Consider the following 21081-nt stretch of genomic DNA (forward strand, 5'->3'; position numbering starts at 1 on the left):
GCACTTAGTCATTTCGGTATTCACAGAAGTTAGTAGTCCTAACTTTAGGACTCCTAAATGCCTTCTGTGAATACCGAAAGTCTTAAAATTAGGATTTTTCTCAGTTTAGGCGTCCTAAAGTTAGGAGTCCTAACTTTACTACTACTAAATTGAGAAAAATCCTAATTTTAAGACTTTCGGTATTCACAGAAGGCATTTAGGAGTCCTAAAGTTAGGACTACTAACTTTACTACTACTAAATTGAGAAAAATCCTAATTTTAAGACTTTCGGTATTCACAGAAGGCATTTAGGAGTCCTAAAGTTAAGAGTCCTAACTTCTGTGAATACCAAAATGAGTAACAGCCCGATTCATGAAGCTAAATTGCGCTCGCAAAGGGCCAGATTCTGAGAATCTGGCCCTTTGCGAGTGCGATTTTTGCATTTGGGATTCATCATCCCAAATGCAAAAATCGCTATTGGCGAAATCGCATATTTGCGGGGAATTGGATTTAAGGAATCTCTATTAGAGATTCCTTAAATGCAATTCATTAACCAATTGGAAATTGCGAATTCGCAATATTTGGTCGCTATTTACCACGAAGTCTGACTTCGAGGTAAATAGCGAAAAAATAGTAAAAAGCACTTTAGTGCATTTTTTTCTGTTGCATGTTACACACACACATGTCCTTTGGACATGTGTGTGCGCAACACCTGTTTAAATTTGCATTCAGGGGTGCTACAGGGTGTCCTTTGGACACCCCTGGCACCCTTGAAATCGCTATCTTATTTGTGATTAGCTAATTGCTAATCGCAAATAAGGAATACTCCCCATTCATTCCTATGGGCCTTTAGGCCCATAGGAATGAGTGGGGAGTATTCCTTATTTGCGATTAGCAATTTGCTAATCGCAAATAAGGAATGTGTAGGAATCGCAATTTATTTTGCGATTCCTACATGAATCCCGTTTTGCGAGTCTGTAATAGCGATTCCTTATGAATCGCTATTAAAGACTCGCGAAACGGGTCTTTGATGAATCTACCTAATAGTGTCTTCTGTGAATACCGAAATGAGTAAGTGCAGTCTGTGAATACCAAAACACTTCTGGCTGTTGTTTGCTGGCCATTTCAGTTGCTGCCTGCCAATTACTGCTCACCTTTGTGGTTGCTCCTGTGGGAGAGAGAGACCTCGCCGGACCCGCTTCGCGGGTCCCGTAGCGCCGCATACCTGCCCTCTGCTGATCTGGGAAAGGAGCTGTGACCTCGGGGCGCGTGGAGCTGCCGGCAGGGCTGCGAGCTTGGAGGCAGGGACTCAACCTACCAGGAGTCCCTGCGAGCCCTATTCACCACACCTGGGCTGCTCTCCCTGCTGGCCCCGCCCCCCCCGCCCACTGAGGTTCCGTGACAATTGTAAGCGGTGCTTTCGACTCGCACGAATATGGTCGAGTCTGGTATCTATGAACCGCAAATGACGAGTTTAGTAAGTGTGCGCAGTTTTGCTGTGCTAACTTAAACCGTTCGTTTGTTATGTGGGTTTTTCATCTGTACCCACGGGTTCCATCTTAGATACGGCATCCATTTTGTCTCTTGCCCTCAAGTAGCCAGCGAACGGACGCTGTCCGCTTCGCGACCCCGGGACTCCCAAGATATTTACGGAAGACACATGTTCTTTGTAAGTGTCTTTATGACGAGGAGGTTGCTGCTGTAAGGCAGGTGGCGCCGCTCGAGGCTCATCTTGCCGCACAGACTTATTGTCTCAGCCGTGCATCTCATTAGGCACGTCCCTTTGATGCCTGTATCTCGTGCTTTCCGATACCTCCCCTTTTACACCCTTTCCGATCTCCCCACTGTCTCCGTCTTCCTCTGCACCTGTCTTTGTTCCTATTTCGATCTATTTTACTGTCGATTGGAATTCGTTAATGGTGGGAAGATGGGTTTTTACAGTTGGGAGCCGCCAAATGTTTCCGCACTTATGTTCCGGACCTTATGTGTTTCTAAGTGACCCCACTGGGAGTTAAATGTGGGAACCGGGTTGTAAACTTTTGTGTTCAATGTTATCCTATGGGTAAAAACTGTATAAAAGGAGCGATCCACAGAACCAATTTGAAGCAGTCTCCCCGAACTACACTCGATGTACTTCCTGTGACTTCTGCGTTCCCTGCAGAAAATAAACCTTGAATCTTTGACGTCAGAGGAAGTGTCCCGTGTCTCTGTGACTTGTACGCCGGAGCAGGTTACCCACGAAGGTTTCAGGTGTTGTGCCCTGGCACCGCTGGGTCCAAAAGAACCCAGTCCTTCAGTTGGCGCCCAACGTGGGGCTGCATCAGTGGTACCGGTCCAAGCCCGACGATCGTGAGGAACTTCGTGTGAAATCTCCGAGGGAAGGTGCACTCCGCTTCATCGATCCTGTTGTCGAAATAAGTGGCCCGAAGACCTTTCCCGCGAAGATTCCCGCCTCCTGACGGCTGCGACGGACTGCTGCCCTGACTGTAGACCTGTTTTGGCGCCTGGCGTAGACCTTGGTATAGCGAGACGATAGACGGGCCTTCCTGGTGACGCCATCGATCTTTGAGTTAAGTATTTGTGGGTCGCTCCCAGAGTTCTTGGTTGTTGACACTTTAGCGAGTGTCTTTGTTGTGCACGCTGTGTGAGTGTTTTTGTCGGTGACACTTTGCTAGCGTACTTTGTTGTTGTGTTGTTTGACGACTGCAGCCGCCAAAAACCGAGGGTTTTGTTCTTTGCTGGGACTTGGTAAATCCCGTAACCCTTGAAGTTTGTGAAACTCGGCTAGTGTGCAAGATGCCTGGTCGCAGTACTTTGTTTAGTTGTTTCAGACCTTGTGGTGCGGATTCCCTGCTGGAGGACTCGTGTCCGATACCTCCAGTTGGAACTCCTACTTATGACTTATATAGCAAACATGGGCTAGGCCCGATTGCTTTTAACGATTATTGGATTAAATATACAAAGAAAGACGGCGACCTTCGTTGGCCACCTCACGGTAGCTTCGAGGCGTCGATCTTAGATAATCTAGAAATGAAGTTGTTCGAACGTAAATCAAGGCCGGCCATGTTTGATGCCTTTCGGTTGTGGCGTAAAGAAGCCCGACAGAAAGAAATCAGACAAAATAGACGTAGTCAGCGAGATAATGTTGCTACCATTGTAAAGAAAGCTGAGCAGTTTCAGCGTGATAAGGAGGATAAGGATAAGGAAGTGTTTGAGAGACTACAGCGTATGACCATAGATAAATGTTATCCTGCTTTACCTACGGAGTCGGATAAGAAGGAAGAGGCAGTTGAGGATCCTTTACTGTCCTACCTAATGAAATCGCCACCTCCGTACGTTCAGGGTACCGCAGCTCCTGTGGTCCCTGCCGTACCTGTTCTCCCACCTGTTATTCCTCCACCAGTTCCTCAACCTGCACCCGCTCTTCCAACTATTCCTGCTCCTTTGTTTGTTTCTATTCCTACTGCTCCTCCGCTTCCACATACTCCTGCTCCCGCTACTGCTCCTGTTTTGTTAACCCCTGTTGCCGCTACTGTTTCTACTCCTTCTCTTGTTAGTCCTGTGTCTTATCTCTTTCCCTCTACTCGTAGTCGTAATTCTCCTATTGCACCAAGTTTTTTCCAGTCGCTTGGACCTGTTTTTGGGTCTGCTGGTTCTGATGGTCCTCAGAGACGTAGCCAGCTTCCTGGTAACAGGGAACGCGCTGCGCTATATAATATGGCGATGGGTTGGATGGACAATCCGCAGAGAAATCCACCCCGAGTTGTCCTTGAAACGTTTAGTCAATTCAATATACCAACTCAGAGATATGTGTTTGACGAAATGTGCAAGTTACTACATGATCAGATAGCGGCCAATGCGCCTGACGAGGTGCTGACCGCCCTGTCTAACCTCCGGCTTCAGTTCGCAACCGGACTAATAGTAGATACTAATGTCCGACGTGCTATTGAGCAATTGTTATCCCTTCGTCCCGCTCCCATTCCTTATGCACTGTTTGTTGAAGATATTGAAAAACAAGACGAGTCTGGCCAATATCCTATGCGCGAAGTTCCGCCGGTTTGGGTACCAGCTGATAACACTAATGCTGGCCACCCAGTACCGGCGCATTTTGAGAGAGTATGGATACACCTTCCATGGAAACGTTCGGAAGTGCTTCAGGTGAAACAATCTTTGCCCGATCCTCGTAAAAATCCTACTGGGTATTATAAGGAATTATCGCAGCTCGTAGATGCTACAGTGATGAATCTTGCCGATATCGATATGTTGTTTGGTAACGTCGTACCGCAACCAGTATGGGCTAAGATTCGTCACCAAGATCACGCGAATGAATTAGGTGGTGATTGGGCTGCCCTTACAGCGGCAGATGCTGGACAAGTGGCTGCTACCAAGCCCGATCAATTGATTGCTGCTCTTCCTCAGCGGATAATAACGTTAATGAAGACTCTTATGCCAGCTATGAGGGTGAATTGGGATAAGTTGTCAGCTTGTAAACAAAAGAAGGATGAGAGTGTTTCCGACTTCTTCACGAGGTTCGAGGAAGCATTCATTGATCATAGTGGACAGGATATGGGTACTGAGGGTGGACAGAGGTTGTTTGTGGACAAATTTGTGTCGAACTTGTTGCCCGATTTGGGCTATAAATTAAAGAATTCGGAAAGTGCATGGGCCGTTTCTACTTCAGCTCAGATATTGGCTACGGCACAATATTACGAAAATAGGGAGAAAGAAGAGAATGACCGTGCTGACAAAAAGACGAAAGAGTTAAAAACTAAAGTGTTGTTGCAACAAGCGTATCCGCCGCGTTCTAATCAGAATGCCTCCCAGCAGAATAGATCGCAGTCGCAATCGAATCGATCGCAGTCGCGTAACGATTCCTCCTTCCAAAGATCCTCGTTAGGGTATAATCAATGTGCTTATTGTAGACAGGAGGGACACATTAAATTCAATTGTCCCGCTTTAAACGAACGTAATAGTGGTAACTCATCCAAAGGAGGCCGTGGTGGTTCACAGCACGCATCACGTGGTAGAGGTCGTGGTGCTCAGAATGATCGCTCTGACAATTCATCAAATTCTAATAATTGTTTCGATCAACGTGGATCGTCGCAAGGACGATCTGCGCAGTACAATGTAGACGATTATTACGTCGATCAGGGAACTGACGACAGTAATTACTAGGACAGCCAAAGACAAGGGGAGGGAGTGGTATCAGTTCCGGTTGATCAGAGAGGGCCTTACGTCGCAGTTGCTACATCGGGCGTCGTTGAGCCTTTTCTGTTGGACACTGGTGCAGCGAAAAGTTCTATCATGCATTCGAAACTCCCTGGCGCACCTTTGTCTGGCTTAACAAATGTATCCGTTGGATTCTCTGGCGCCCCCGTTAGCAATCCAGTTTCTCGCCCTTTGCCCCTTCAAATTGGGCCACGTGAGCTCGAAGCTCCGCTGATTTTGACCACTGGTTGTGGCGAAAATCTTTTGGGTCTGGATTTGCTTAAACGTCTGTATGCAACTTTGTATTGTTCTCCTGCGGGTGTAAAGCTTACGTTAGGAGAAAGGGTTGTCTCTCCTATGTATTTGTCTCTCGATAGGCTTCCACCGGAATTGAGTTCTCTTCCTGCGTCTTTGTGGGCGACGGGTCCAAATGACGTGGGCCTACTTGATATCTCCCCTTATGTTGTTCAGTTGAAACCGAATGTGCGATTGCCACGTATTCCCCAATACCGTATCTCCCTTGATGGTGAGCGAGCTTTGTTGGCGATCATTTATGATTTGATCGAGAAAGATGTTATTGAGGAGACTCGGGGAAACGTGTGCAACAGCCCTGTACTGCCCATTCTTAAACGTACTGATCCTACAAAACCGCCTGTTTATCGTTTTGTTATCGATTTACGGGAGGTAAATAAAATTGTGGTTCCTCAATTTCCTGTTGTGCCTGACATCACGGCGCTACTAACTCTGATTCCAGCTACTGCTTCATGGTTTTCGGTGATTGATTTGAAGAATGCGTTTTTCAGCATCCCGATTGCCGAAGAGAGTAGGGACCTTTTCGGTTTTTCTCTCGGTGGGCGTAGCTTCCGGTTCAAACGCGCTCCTCAGGGCTACTGTGAAAGTCCATCGATTTACAGTCAAGCCTTGAAGGGTCAACTGGATGCGTTTAGGTTGCCGGTTGGTGCGGCCTTAATCCAATACGTCGATGACTTATTGGTGGCTGCTGATACTCAGGACATTTGCAAAATTGCTACGGTGTCATTGCTGCAACATCTCTGTGAGTTAAATCACAAGGTGTCACCTTCTAAACTCCAATATTGTTGTCAAGAAGTAACCTATCTAGGTCACTTATTGTCAAAGGAGGGAAGGAGATTGACCCCAGAGAGAATTGCAGCGATTGCGCGAATGGCTGTGCCAAAAACCCAAAGAGATGTGCGTGCCTTCCTAGGTATCACATCGTACTGCAGGCAGTGGATTCCTAATTTTTCATTACTAGCGAAACCATTGGTGGCTCTTACGTGCAAGGATGTTCCAACTCCTTTACCATGGACGGAAGAATGTCAGAGAAGTTTTTCTGAATTACGTGATTCATTGTGTTCGGCCCCTGTGTTAGGTACCCCTGATTACAGTAAACCGTTCACGTTATATGTTCACGAGAGGGAAGGTTGTGCTTTGAGTGTCTTAACGCAACCTTTTGGTGGTAAGCAACGTCCATGTGCATATTTTTCCTCGACCTTAGACCCAGTAGCTAGAGCATTGCCGAGTTGTTTGAGAGCAACTGCGGCAGCTGCGGTCTCTATCCGACAATCAGCAGGATTGGTCATGGATAATATGCTTACGGTGATGGTTCCGCATGCAGTCGATACTCTGTTGAATCGTACGAAAACTCAGCACTTGACGAGTGCGAGGTTGTCTGGGTATGAGTTGACGCTCTTGGCAAGCCATATTCAGATAAAGCGTTGTAATGTCCTAAATCCGGCAACTTTGTTACCGATTAGCTCAGAGTCAGATGAAGTAGCAGAACATGACTGTTACTTGCGGACAGAAGAGGAAACAAAGGGTCGAGTGGACCTTAAAAACACCCCATTGGAAGACCCGGATGGCACTCTGTATGTGGATGGGTCATGTTTTAGGTTGTCGAATGGCGATGTGACCACTGCTTATGCTGTGGTAACATTGAATACTGTTGTTGAGACTGCGAGATTGAATCAGAATTCTGCCCAACCTGCAGAATTGATTGCTCTCACCAGAGCATGTGTGTTAGCAAAAGGGAAACGTGTGAATGTGTACACCGATAGCCAGTACGCTTTCGGTGTAGCGCATAGTTTTGGACGATTGTGGCGAGAGCGTGGTTTCTTGACGTCGCATGGCGCGAAAATCCAGCATGGCCAGCTTGTGAACGATCTTTTGGATGTATTGACTTTGCCTGCACAAGTTGCGATTGTTAAGTGTAGTGCGCATCGTAAAGTGACGGATGATGTTGGTCGTGGTAATGCGTTTGCAGATGAGATTGCTAAGGAGACTGCCCGGAACCTTAGCACTCGAATGTATGTGACGAGTTCGGTTAGGTGGCCTACAGAATCAAGTATGTGTGAAGATACTGTTGAGAGCGTGAAAGCAATTCAGAATGAGGCCACCGACGCTGAAAAGATGAAGTGGAAAGAGAGTACGGGAAAGTTAGATGCGAGTGGTTGCTGGATTGATTTGTCGGATCAGAAAAGATGGATGTTGCCCGACGCGTATGTACTGGCCGTTGTGACAATGGCACATGGGTTGGCACATATTAGCGCGAAAGGTATTTGTAAGTTGTTGTCGCCTGTGTGGAAGAATGATGGAATTACAAAATGTGCTGAACGTCTGGTGAAGAATTGTATGGTGTGTATAATGTACAATCCTGGCAAAGGAACCCCAACTCCCCCTGGCAGTTTTGCTCCTCCTTCGTATCCCTTTGAGGTGATCCAATTGGACTTCATCCATATGGAGCGATGCAATAACCTAAAATACGTTTTGGTTGTGGTTTGCGCATTCTCCCGATGGATCGAGGCCTATCCCCTCAAAGATAATACTGCTTTGTCTACTGCGAAAATCCTACTGAAGGAATACTTTCCTCGGTATGGAATGCCTAGAGTCGTGTGGTCAGATAACGGAAGTGAGTTTGTCGGAAGTGTGATGAAGAGTGTGTGTAAGGGCCTTGGAATTAATCAGAAATTCCATAGCGCCAATCATCCCCAGTCAGCTGGATTGGTTGAGGGTTACAATGGTACCCTTAAACTAAAGCTAGCGAAGGTTCAGGCTACGACTGGACTTTCGTGGCCTGATGCTTTGCCTATAGCATTACTGTCAACTAGGGCGACTGTACACTCCCGAATAGGGCTCAGTCCCTATGAGATAGTGTTCGGCCGTCCTGCGAATGTGTGGGGGGTTCCTAGGCCAGGAATATTCTCTGATCTTGAGTATCCGATGTTGATTGACTACTTACATGACTTGACTGCTAAACTGAGGTTAATTCACCAACAGGTTTACGACGCCTTGCCAACGCAGACGGAGGGTCTAGGCCACCAGCTCCAGCCCGGGGATTGGGTGGTTACCCGTAACTTTTCACGCAAGAATAATCTGGACCCCCGATTCACCGGACCTTACCAGATACTACTGGCCACGAGGACTGCCGTTCGTCTCGAGGGGCGGAAAAATTGGGTACATGCTACCCATTGTAAGCGAGTCCCTATTCCTCTGCCGGCAGACCCGTGGGTAAGGAAAGGCATTGCGTCAACAGAAACAGAAACATTGCCGGCGTTTGTCCCGTTTAGCGACGCACAGCTTGTTGGAGAACCCTCAGCGCAGCAGAAAGCCACTGTTGAACATTTGTCAGCAAAAGACTCAAGACCAGATCAACGAACTGATCAGCAGGACGCTGTCTCTTCAACAGATCCTTTGTTCGACGAGCAGACACGTCCCGGGAAACATCGATATTCTTTGCGATCTCACACTAAGGACAAATAAAATTTCCTTGTTTTGTTGAAATTGATAACTGCAATATTCTCGTTTCCCATGATCAACTTTGAACATTCGTAACATTGACAATTTTCTGTGCATATGTCAAGCTTTTTCTTTGTATCTTTTTACTTTCATAGCTGAGAGACATTTGTGCCTATATATACATATTGTGTATCAAAGGCCGTAGGGCCGCGCGCGTACTTCCTTCTGGACAGTGGGTCTTGACGCTAGGTTAAAGGCCGTCGGTTCCTAGGAACTCCTGGGGATTGACTATTGCTGCACGGAACGAAGTGCGTCAAGAAACGTTGCGGACGGTCGTAGGGAATGGCATTCTCAAAGCTAAATGATTTGGAAGGAACTCAAGTCTACAGATTCAAGCTGCAGCAACTCAGTCGTACCAAATGTTTTATATTTCAATTGTTTATGTTATTTCTGACTGCTTCTGCATTTTTGACAGGTGGGGTGTATTACACTATGTCTTACTTCTTACCTGCTACCCCTACTCCTACTCCTCACCCTAATATTACCACTACTGCTTCTCCCCATTCCTTTCACATGTTACCGGAACACGAGCAGGCTAGACGTGTAGAATTCCGCAACAATTCCTTTATTCAGCTCCTCCATCAGCATCAGTTAGTGGTTAACACTACTAATTGTTGGGTGTGTGGGTTGATGCCACATACTACGGGTAAGGGAATTCCATATTTGGTGTTACCGTATAGTTCCCAAGGGTCAGCTCGAGCATTTCAAACAATGTTTCGAAGCGCACTGGGTTTCCACCCCAATCGAGAACCACGTTCCCCCAACTCTGGTCCTACCTCGTATCAGAAGATGCTATCAATGGCAATAGAGGATATGGAAGATGAGATCCATGATCCTTTTCTTATCCCTGAAGAAGAGGTACGAGCTTATAAGGTCCTAAGTAGAGGGGAATACAGTTTGTTCACTAGTGAAAAGCAGCTTAAAAGCTCGTCACCAATATGGGTCGTACCCCACACTGGTAATTTGTGTCTCATGGGTCGTGGCCAAGGTCCGCAAGCCCGATTTGGAGACAGTGCTTGCACTGAAACCTACGTTGTGCCGATGACCCCGTCCCCTGTGTTTCTGGCTGCCAGGGGTACATACTTTATCTGTCATGATCGTGCATACACATGGTTGCCCACAGACTTTATGGGTACATGTTTCATTGCAAATCTGTTGCCTCCGACGTTCACTGTAGATGCCGATTATCATAAGACTAGAGTTGTACGAGGCATAATTAGCGAAGAAGATACTGCCGGTCAAGAGGCAGGAGACTTTTTCAAGGGTTTCCTCCCGTTTTGGGGACCTATGGTTAATAGTAGGAACCTGAGACAGTTGACTCGAGTGGTAGAATCGACAGCTAATGTTACTGCCAGTGCCCTTGGTAATATCACCACAGAACTTCAGGCGGAGAGACTTATGACGTTACAAAACCGTATGGTTTTAGATGTCGTCTTAGCAGATCGCGGTGGGGTATGTAAAGTGATCCATTCGAGCTGCTGCATTTTCATCCCAGATAATGCTCCCACTGTCTATCAAGCCATCTCGAAGTTGCATAAGATCTCCGAATCCATACACGTGGATGTAGGGGATTGGACGCTACTTGGATGGTTTTGGGGCCTGATGTCGACTTGGGGTTGGAAGATTCTGATGGTCATCGGAGTTGTGGTAGTGTTCCTGTTCACGTGTTGCCTTTGTGTGCAGTGTGGTCCTGCCTTATGTGGCCTCTGTGCTACAACGTGTATGAGACAACCATCTGTTACCAAGGGGACTCGGTTGGACAGAGCTATGCTACAACAACATCTCGATGGTCTGATGAATATCGAATATGATTCCGACTAGTGCTTGCCTACATGAGGGCAAAAGGAGCGTCTGAGGTTCCGTGACAATTGTAAGCGGTGCTTTCGACTCGCACGAATATGGTCGAGTCTGGTATCTATGAACCGCAAATGACGAGTTTAGTAAGTGTGCGCAGTTTTGCTGTGCTAACTTAAACCGTTCGTTTGTTATGTGGGTTTTTCATCTGTACCCACGGGTTCCATCTTAGATACGGCATCCATTTTGTCTCTTGCCCTCAAGTAGCCAGCGAACGGACGCTGTCCGCTTCGCGACCCCGGGACTCCCAAGATATTTACGGAAGACACATGTTCTTTGTAAGTGTCTTTATGACGAGGAGGTTGCTGCTGTAAGGCAGGTGGCGCCGCTCGAGGCTCATCTTGCCGCACAGACTTATTGTCTCAGCCGTGCATCTCATTAGGCACGTCCCTTTGATGCCTGTATCTCGTGCTTTCCGATACCTCCCCTTTTACACCCTTTCCGATCTCCCCACTGTCTCCGTCTTCCTCTGCACCTGTCTTTGTTCCTATTTCGATCTATTTTACTGTCGATTGGAATTCGTTAATGGTGGGAAGATGGGTTTTTACAGTTGGGAGCCGCCAAATGTTTCCGCACTTATGTTCCGGACCTTATGTGTTTCTAAGTGACCCCACTGGGAGTTAAATGTGGGAACCGGGTTGTAAACTTTTGTGTTCAATGTTATCCTATGGGTAAAAACTGTATAAAAGGAGCGATCCACAGAACCAATTTGAAGCAGTCTCCCCGAACTACACTCGATGTACTTCCTGTGACTTCTGCGTTCCCTGCAGAAAATAAACCTTGAATCTTTGACGTCAGAGGAAGTGTCCCGTGTCTCTGTGACTTGTACGCCGGAGCAGGTTACCCACGAAGGTTTCAGGTGTTGTGCCCTGGCACCGCTGGGTCCAAAAGAACCCAGTCCTTCACCACGGAGTGAAAAGCGGGTGAGGAGTTTGCTGTTGTGGGACCCTTCTGGCTGTTGTTTGCTGGCCATTTCAGTTGCTGCCTGCCAATTACTGCTCACCTTTGTAATTGCTCCTGTTGGGGAGAGAGACCTCGCCGGACCCGCTTCCCGGGTCCCGCAGCGCCGCATACCTGCCCTCTGCTGATCTGGGAAAGGAGCTGTGACCTCGGGGAGCGTGGAGCTGCCGGCAGGGCTGCGAGCTTGGAGGCAGGGACTCAACCTACCAGGAGTCCCTGCGAGCCCTATTCACCACACCTGGGCTGCTCTCCCTGCTGGCCCCGCCCCCCCGCCCATTAACCTTCCCATTTTAATTTGTTAAAAGGAGTAGTACGGGCCGCTGCGCGGGAGCGAGCGGGAGCGTCCCGGGAGAAGCCCGGGACAAGGGCGGGACCGTCTGTGGCCGTCAGGGGCCGAAGGAGGCCGGGCTGGGCCCCCCCACTGACATTTACCGGACTGGTATTTTGTTCTGTAAGTTGTGTTCACAATTTAACTTGCTCCACCTCTCTTAAAGGTGTAGGAGGCTTTACAATATGGCTTCTTCTACAAGCACTCCTACTTTGATGCCCTCTTTGAACGAGGCAGGGGTTGTCTCCATGGGACCTTTGGACTCCTATTTTAAACGACTACCCCAAGACATTGATAGAGAAATTGCCCTGGCAGAAAGACGTGCAGGACGTAGACTGTCCATTGAACTTTTAAAAACTCCTGTTGATAAACGTCCCTCCCAAAGTTTTCCGGCATTGGTTACGCCTTTATCATCTATCACACTGCCTGTTGCACCGGAAACCCACTCATCGGCTGTTTTGCCTTTAGAACTAGAAACCTCTATTTTGCCTGTAACCCCTCCTAGTGTTCTCATTAATCCATCTACTGAGCAGCTATCCACAGTCCAACCTAGTGCTTTAACACATGTCATAAAATCTAAACCTTGTGTTAAAAGGAAGAGGAGTACAGTTCCAAAGAAAAGTTATGTTCCAAAACCACCGAAAAAAACTAGGAAATTAGGAACATGCATTCGATCCCGGGACCTTGTTGGGAGTATTCCTAGTGGGCCATCAGTGGGTGAGAGAGAAATTGTTCCAACTGGTTCAGACGCCATAGTGATAGTATCTCCTGAAATATCATCGCCCACTCCGCCATTGTTCTTGGAACTGGAGAAATTAATACGGTCTCTCCTGACTCCCATCGAGGACCGAGTTAAAAAGCTAGCTGACCAGTTAGACCATCTAGAGCAGGCCAGTTTCGATAATTTTTTTTTCCACAAAAACACTAATTAAGTCCTATTTTAAAACGGGTGAGAGTAGGAACCCCCTGCAACTTGCTGGGCGAGAAGTAAGTGCCCCCACGGTTGAATTCCATCCTCCCTTGGTTGGTACTGTAACTGGGCCACAGGGAAGGGGAGAAAGTCGTAAAACTACCACCGAACTGCCAGCTATCCTAAGTAGTAACAATGGTGAGGAAACTAAGCTCCCCGATACTGTGGTTAAAGGTAGCAAAGAGTGCCCAAAAAATATCACCTCTTCAAGTAATGTTATTCAACACCTACCAAGTACCCGGATATCCTGTCAGGGTCCTGTTGCTTGTGATAACAGCAATCCTAGCAAAAGTAATGCTGTATCAAATAAGTCCCAGGCTTCTCAAGCCCAAAAAAATGTTGGCCCTGTAACTGGTGGCAATGATAGCTCTAGGAAAAATAAGGCCTCCCTGGCTCCACAAAATGTTTCCACATCCTGCCCTGTTGTACCAGAAACAAGTCGACCGATACCCCGTGTGACAAAGCCTCCCTCTAGGATACCCCCCATAAATCTGACCCCGGATTCTTATCCTTATGTGGCTGTCCTTACCAATGTTCCACCTTTATTGGTAGGCCAAAGAGAAACCTTCCAGATGTTAAAAAATAAGGTTATGCACTGGCTAAGGGTCAATAGACCATTGCCCGGTGAAGTGGATGGTTTGATTATCGGGGTAAGAAGGGCTAATTGGATAGGCTGTACTTCAAAAAATTTGGGGGGAGAATGTATTATAATTAATTTTCAAGATCCAAGGGTGGTTGGCTTGATCACGAGGCCGGGTTGGAGCACTAACACTGGTGGGATTGGTATTGTGGATCTCACCTTTTTTTACCCAAGACCAACTGGTGTTCAATTTGGTGGGATTAGTGATTTAGGCAGTTCCAGTTATTTACCACCGACAGGGATTACCCCTTTTTCTGTGCCTTTGTCACGACCAAATCTTTATTATGGCCGAGGCTACAATTCCTATGATGGGATGAAAAATTTGGGGTGGGGTTGTTGACGAAAGTCTGGTGATTTTTTTAATATTGGGGGCAATGTGGAAAGGGGGGACCTATCTGAGAATTTTGTGGCATCCACCTTGGGCGCAATAGTGTGTCCAAAAGAAGTGACCAGTGATGGGAAGAACGTGAATTGGAGTGGAGACAGTGGGGTGTGTATGCAAAGCTTGGGGGGTGAAGAATTGCCCATATCAAACACCACTGCTATACAGGGAACTGATGCTAATTCTGTGGATATTGTTGTAGACCAGGATGGGAACTCTGGGGCATAATATCAAGGGGGTTTATCTCCGCTTTTTTGGCTTTAAAAGCCAAGAAAGCGGAGATAAAATTATCTCCCTATTACCTAGCTGCCGCTAACACCAGTTAGCGACAGCTAGTAGGAGATAACGACCATCTTGGGCCCCACTTTGCATGTCAGTGATATTTATCACTAATGAGATGCAAAGTGGGCGTGCCAAGATGTTAGGGACTGAAAACAGTCACTAACATTGCTATCTCCTATTACCAACTTTTGGAGATATTCGCGCTAAGCGGGAATATCTCCAAAAGCTAACACCTGCCCTGAGCAGTTCTTAGCCATGTTATCCAATGGGAGGTGGATAACATGGCTAAGAGCATTAGCTCGGTAATGCATGAATATCGCTGACTTTTCAGCGATATTCATGCTTTGCGGCGATTTTTACCGCATTTGCGTTAAACCTTGGTAATACCAAGGTTTATTTGCGGTAAAGATCGCCGCAGCGCTGCGGTACATTTTTGTCTCTAACCAAGCAATAGCGATAATTATCGCTATTGCTTGGTAATATGCCCCTCTGAGAGCCTGATTAACCTTCCACCCATGCCAGTTATTGAGGTGGGAACCAGAGATAGCCCTAGCCCGGGGAAGTTTTTCTCATGGAATATTGCGGGGCTAGATAGTAGACTATTGTCCCAAAACTGGATAGATTTTGTCAACGGGTTCAAAGTGTGTCTATTCCAGGAGACATGGGCTTGCGATTCCATTTTCCTTCCAGGCTATTTAAATTTTTCCATTCCAGCGAATAGAGGCCCTAGGGGTCGACCTATGGGAGGTTTAACAGTTTGGGTCAAGCAAAGTTTACAAATTAAAATAAAAGTGCTTGACCTGGGTTGCAAGGATATCCAACTGTTAAGAATGGCATCAGATAAGTGGGGTGTGATAGACATATACAATATCTATGCTAGGGGTACCAACACTGGGAACTCCCCCACCCTAGAGGCCCTGTCCACTTTCCTTGAATCACAGTCCCTGGGAAATAGAATAATAGTGGCTGGTGATCTTAATAGGACCTTCGAACCGTTGGATAATACGGAAAATCCATTAGGACAAGAGGAAGATGCCCAATGGGGTGTCCCGAATCTAAATCTGCCTCCGGTCAAACGGTGGACGAAGGACATATTGCTATTAAATGCAATATGCTTGGAATACGGGTTGAGGGCCCTCAATGGAAGGACAAAGAGTGACCAGGGAGGCGTTTGTACATTCGACAATGGCCATAGCAAAAGTAGAATAGACTATGTCATTTGTAGCCTCAATTTATGGCAGGGGATATGTGATATGGAAATAAAGGGTAGACTGGAAAGCGATCACAACCCCCTTTGTGTCACTCACACCTGGTGGACGGCCAAGCCAGGAAAGCCACAACTGTGTGGTGGAGTAGTACCTGATATAACCAATGAAATGCGTAGAGTTAAATGGCCAAGCGTGCTGGCGAATGTAGCATCTATGGACTATATAAGTTCCGAGGTGGATACTGCAATCGCCGCCATGGAGATAGCAAATCCCGTAACTCCTGGGTCCATTTTAACCACAGCCATACATGATAAGTTTTTCTCCCTTTTAAAACCACATTTCACGAGAGTGATTAAGGCAAATAGGAAAGCCCCACCCAAAATGGCTAGGTGGTTTAACAAACAGTGCAGGGCAGCCAGATTGGAACTGTGTAGAGCAATTAGGAGCAGGGATAGGGCTATGATTGGTGTAGCCAGGAAACACTATAATGTTAGCATTCGACGGGCTAAGAAAAAGTGGGACGAAGAGTACTGGGATGAACTGTTGGAGGCCTCAGGGGCAAGGGATTCCAGACTTTTCTGGGAAGTTGTGAAGTGGGGCAGAGGTGGTACCCCCAAATAAACCAGACAACAACGTCGATGAGGCATCCTGGGTGGAGTATTTTAAACCCCAGTACGCTGAGATTAGGGAGGCCGTGGATACAGAATCAATTCCAGTTGTATTTTGTACGGAAAGTATGTTTTCCAACAAAGAAGCGGAATTGGTAATTTGCTCTTTAAAAGGGGGAAGGGCACCGGGTTTAGATGGGATACCCTCTGACATATTCAAAAATGACAAAGTACCGTGGGCCAGGTACGTGAACTTACTGGGAAATGCCATAGCTAAAGGGGCTGTAATCCCAGTAATATGGAAGGGAGCAATAATTATACCCATCTACAAGAAAGGCGATCGGTCGCTCCCGGCCAACTACAGGCCAATAAGTTTGATTGCCACCGTCCAAAAAGTGGTGGGGAAGATGGTGGTAAACAAACTGATGGACTGGGTAGAGGAGAATAATGCTCTTTCCCCTTACCAGGCAGGTTTTAGGCGGGCAACCAGCACGGTAGATCAAATATTCCGTTTTACTATGTTGAGGTGGGGGACGGTGCTCCTTGGCGAGGGCAGCCTATATGTCGCTTTTGTCGACTTGCGGGCTGCCTTCGACCTGGTCCCAAGGAGCAAGCTCTGGGCAGTTTTGAATGGGATGGGGGTCCCGCCTGAGTTGCTCACTCTGATAATGAGACTCCACGAGGGCAATTTTGCCAAAGTCCAATGGGGGTTGAATGGGGAATCCACTGTTGACTTTCCGGTCGAACGGGGAGTAAGGCAGGGATGTGCAATGGCACCCCTGCTCTTCTCTCTATTCATTAATGGAATTGTGGGCAGAATGTTGGACGCAAGTGTGGACGCACCTTCGCTAGCGGGCATCAGGGTCCCGATCCTGATGTTCGCTGATGACACCTTAATTGTGTCCAAGACCCCGGCTGGACTGCAGCGTGCTCTAAATATATTTGATACCTTCTGTGGGGAGCATGGCCTCGAAGTTAATGCTGGCAAAACCAAGCTGATGGTTTTTTCCCAAAGGCGTAGACCCCAACCAAGGTTATCTCTGAACAACATAGAGCTCGAGGTAGTGAATGTTTTTACCTATCTCGGGGTTGAGATATCTAGCAAGCCAGGTTGGTCTCACCATATAGAAAAGGCGGTATTGAGACACCAGCAGATTGCAGGGGTGCTTCGGGTAGAGCAAGTAAAATCAAAAATTAAGCCTATAAAACCGGTCCTTTTGGTCTATGACGCTAAAGCTATGGGGTCAGCCCTGTATGGGGCAGAAGTGTGGGGCTTTGAGAGATTCCCAACTCTACAAACATCAGAGAATAAGTTTCTTAGGGGAATTACGGGCCTCCCCCAGAGTGCACCATTAATCCCGCTTGGCCTTGATCTAGGGAGGAGATCTGTTAGTGATCGAGCTCGATTAAGGCCTATTCTTTATTGGAGACGGCTCTGGACAACCCTAGAGATTCGACACTATGCTGATGGGTTCCTAGCTTTAATTAAATCGGATACCTTCCATAAAATACCATGGTTGAAGAAACTCAGGGTCGTTCTGGGTGAGCTTGGCCTCCCTAATCTTTGGAATAATCCATCTGGGAAAGTATTCCCAAGTAAAAACACCATTAAGACCATCTATTGGGATTATATAGAAGAAAGACTCTGGAGGAGTACAAAGGCTGAAACAATGGGGGATAGATTTTTGGAAATTAAAACAAGACCTGTATTAGAACAATATTGGGACAGTATTACTGTCCCAATGGACAGGAAGTTATTTTTCCAGTTAAGGTCGGGTTCCCTTCCCTTGAGATCATTGACGGGTAGGTGGCGGAGTTCGAATACCTCATCCTGCCCGGTGTGTGGTGAAACTAACGAAAGTGTAGGCCATTTTCTATTTTTGTGTAAGGCCTATGCTATTCCAAGGAGAGTATGGCTGGCCCCGGATTGTAGAAACCTAGGGGCATCTAGTGGTGTTGAGGAGTTAAGAATCATTTGTACCTCCACTGATATGCCCATTGTCCTGGGAACAGCAAAATACTTGGGGTGGGCATGGTCCATTAGGAGGAGGGCTTTATCCCCAATATGAATTGATATTTTTATAGTTGTTTTTATTATTTATTCTTGTTAAAGCTTGCACAACAGTTCTAAATGTATTTATATGTATGAAGTATGGATTTTAAGTAACATGTATTTTTAATTGTATGTTTGTGCTTTTATGAGTATATAACTCGAATAAAGCTTTACAACAACAAGTAAGTTTAGGATTGAGTCTTAAGTTCATTCTGTGAATCGGGCCCACTGTGTTTGCTACGATCTTGAAGGAACTTTCATGTGTACATTAGCATACAGTTTGAGGCACATTATATCAGATGTTAAGGATATATAACAATATTATCTTTTTTCGTTTCGTTTGTTTGGTTTAGTCCTTTTAACCTAGGTCAAGTTGTGTCATATAATATACACAGTTATTAGTTGTGTTTTTGATAATTTAATCCACTGTTTTTACTACATTATGTCCACCACTACTATTAACTTACCTGCCCCCCAGGCATTCATGATTAAAGATAGAGAGGTATCAAGCCAGAGATGGGAGGAGTGGAGAGATTACCTAGTCAATTACTTGGAAACCTTTGAAAGTAAAGAATTGACCCCTGAAAGGAAAAATAAAATATTACTACACTGCCTGGGTCCGAAAGGATTAAGAGTATATAATAGAATTGAAAAGTGTGGTGGAAGTGACGAAAATGTTTTCACACGTGCTATTGATGATCTTAAAGCTTATTTTGCACCTACTGTATGTAAGGCAGTACACAGGTTTAACTTTTATCATAGGAAGCAGGAAGTCAATGAAAAAATTGAAGATTATTTAGCTTCACTTAGAAGGCTTGGGTTGTCATGTAATTTTGGCACTTTTGAGGAAGAATTGATTCGTGACCAATTGGTTATGCATTGTAATAATCAGAATTTGCAGGATAAACTATGGATCAACGGTGATGCTAGTTTAAAGGAGATTTCTGCCATAATTTCTAAAGCTAAATTAACTTCTAGATGCACAAAAACTGTTATTAACAAATCTAAAAGTGACAACAGTGAGGAAGTAATCAAAATTGTAAGAGTTTCAACTCAACAACCAAGCCCAGAAAAGAACAAATTCAAACCAAGATTTAAAGGGAAAAGTAAAATGAAAGAGACCAATGCAAGATCTAATGTGGTTAAATGTGCTTTCTTCCGATGTGGTAGCACTTCACATCTAGCAAATGATCGGAAATGTCCGGCACTTGGTCAGAGGTGTGCCTACTGTAAGATGGCTGGACATTTTGCTCGTGCTTGTAGGAATAGTAAAAGCGTAAAGTGCATCTATACTACTATTATAAAGAGAGAACTTGCACCTTTTGGCCAGGTAAACTCGGGAACCACAGCGCCAATCTACACACCCAATACATGTATGAAAATGTCAGGGTGTGTAGATGGACATAGGCTATATAAATAAAAATAAAAAAGTAAATTTAAAAAATTACGTTTGTAAACAAAGTAGTCCCCTGAAAGTAGCGCCGGCCGGGACCTAGCGCTGGCTGCGACGCGACGTGCGTGATGACGACGAAGGAGGGCGGTGCAGTGATGAGCGGCTGTGCAGTGAGGAGCGGCGGCACAGGTAAGGAAAGGGAAAGGGAGACTGTGATGCAGGGGGAGGAAAGAAGGAGGCAGCAGTAAATGAAAATGTCGGGGCGGGAGGGGGCGCAAGTGAGTCTGGGCGGGAGGGGGGCGCGAGTAAGTCTGGGCGGGAGGGGGGCGCGAGTGAGTCTGGGCGGGAGGGGGGCGCGAGTGAGTCGGGCAGGAGGGGGGCGCGAGTGAGTCGGGCGGAGGGAGTCGGTGCAGGAGGGGTCGAGGCGGGTGCGGGTGTACTGCCCACAGCCCCTTTCTGCCCCAGGCAACGCTGGGGCGGGCTGCTAGTTGTTGATAAGTGTGATGCATATGATGACAATGAAGAGAACAATTTTGAAGACATTGTATGTTATATTAGCGATGATGAATCACCTAACCAGGGTAAAATAGGGAAAAAAACAGAATGTGATATCACTGTTGGTGGTATTATTGTAACACTAACTGCTGACTCTGGATCTCCATACACTATCTATACTACTATTATAAAGAGAGAACTCTTACCTTTGAGCCAGGTAAACTCTGGAACCACAGTGTCAATCTACACACCCGATACACCGTTGAAATCGGCAAGGTGTGTAGATGGTCATAGGCGTTAAAAATAAAAAATAAATACCTTATATAAAAAGTTAATTTAAAAAAAAAGTAGTTCCCCAAAGTAGCGCCGGCTGCGACGTGCGTCGTCACATCAGAAGCAGGGGAGGAGCGGCAGACATGGCGCGCAGGGGAGGAGCGGTAACGTGCAAGGCGCTTGAGATAATTAGACTGACACATTTTGCCACGATCTTGCCCCGCTAATGCGTCCTTCCATCCAGCTAAAAGTGCAGAATGGGCAGTGCTCCTACTCCGTAGGGTGAAAATGAAATCCATTCACCTCGAGTTCCATGAAAATCTGCCAGTTATGTGCAATGTGCCCACTAGATGGCAGTAAACGACTGGTTAAATGTGCCAGTACGAAACAAGCTACAAGAGAAGAATGTTTTTCGTCGTACATCAGTCACGTGAACTGAAACCAATTAATGACAGTGATTCCATGCATCTGCTTAAAGACACATTAAGCAAGACCATTTTTTCTGAAACTTGCCAGCGCTATAACTCATAGCAAGAAGTCCATTTACTGGTGCATTTGAAGGATTACAGCGAGAAGGGAATGCCTGTTAGAACCTCATTTTCAAGTGGGTCGTTATTTGGAATGCAATATTCCAC

General features: G+C 46.4%; 1 protein-coding gene across 1 annotated transcript in view; it reads right to left on the bottom strand.

Annotated features, from left to right (window-relative positions):
• The window catches only part of LOC147736517 (carnosine synthase 1-like), a 371087-nt gene that overhangs the window by 58199 nt on the left and 291807 nt on the right, over positions 1–21081 (bottom strand). The gene's annotated exons all lie outside the window — the stretch shown is intronic.

The sequence above is a fragment of the Lissotriton vulgaris genome, chromosome 1_2 (genome assembly GCF_964263255.1).
Source record: "Lissotriton vulgaris chromosome 1_2, aLisVul1.2, whole genome shotgun sequence".
Taxonomy (NCBI): domain Eukaryota; kingdom Metazoa; phylum Chordata; class Amphibia; order Caudata; family Salamandridae; genus Lissotriton; species Lissotriton vulgaris.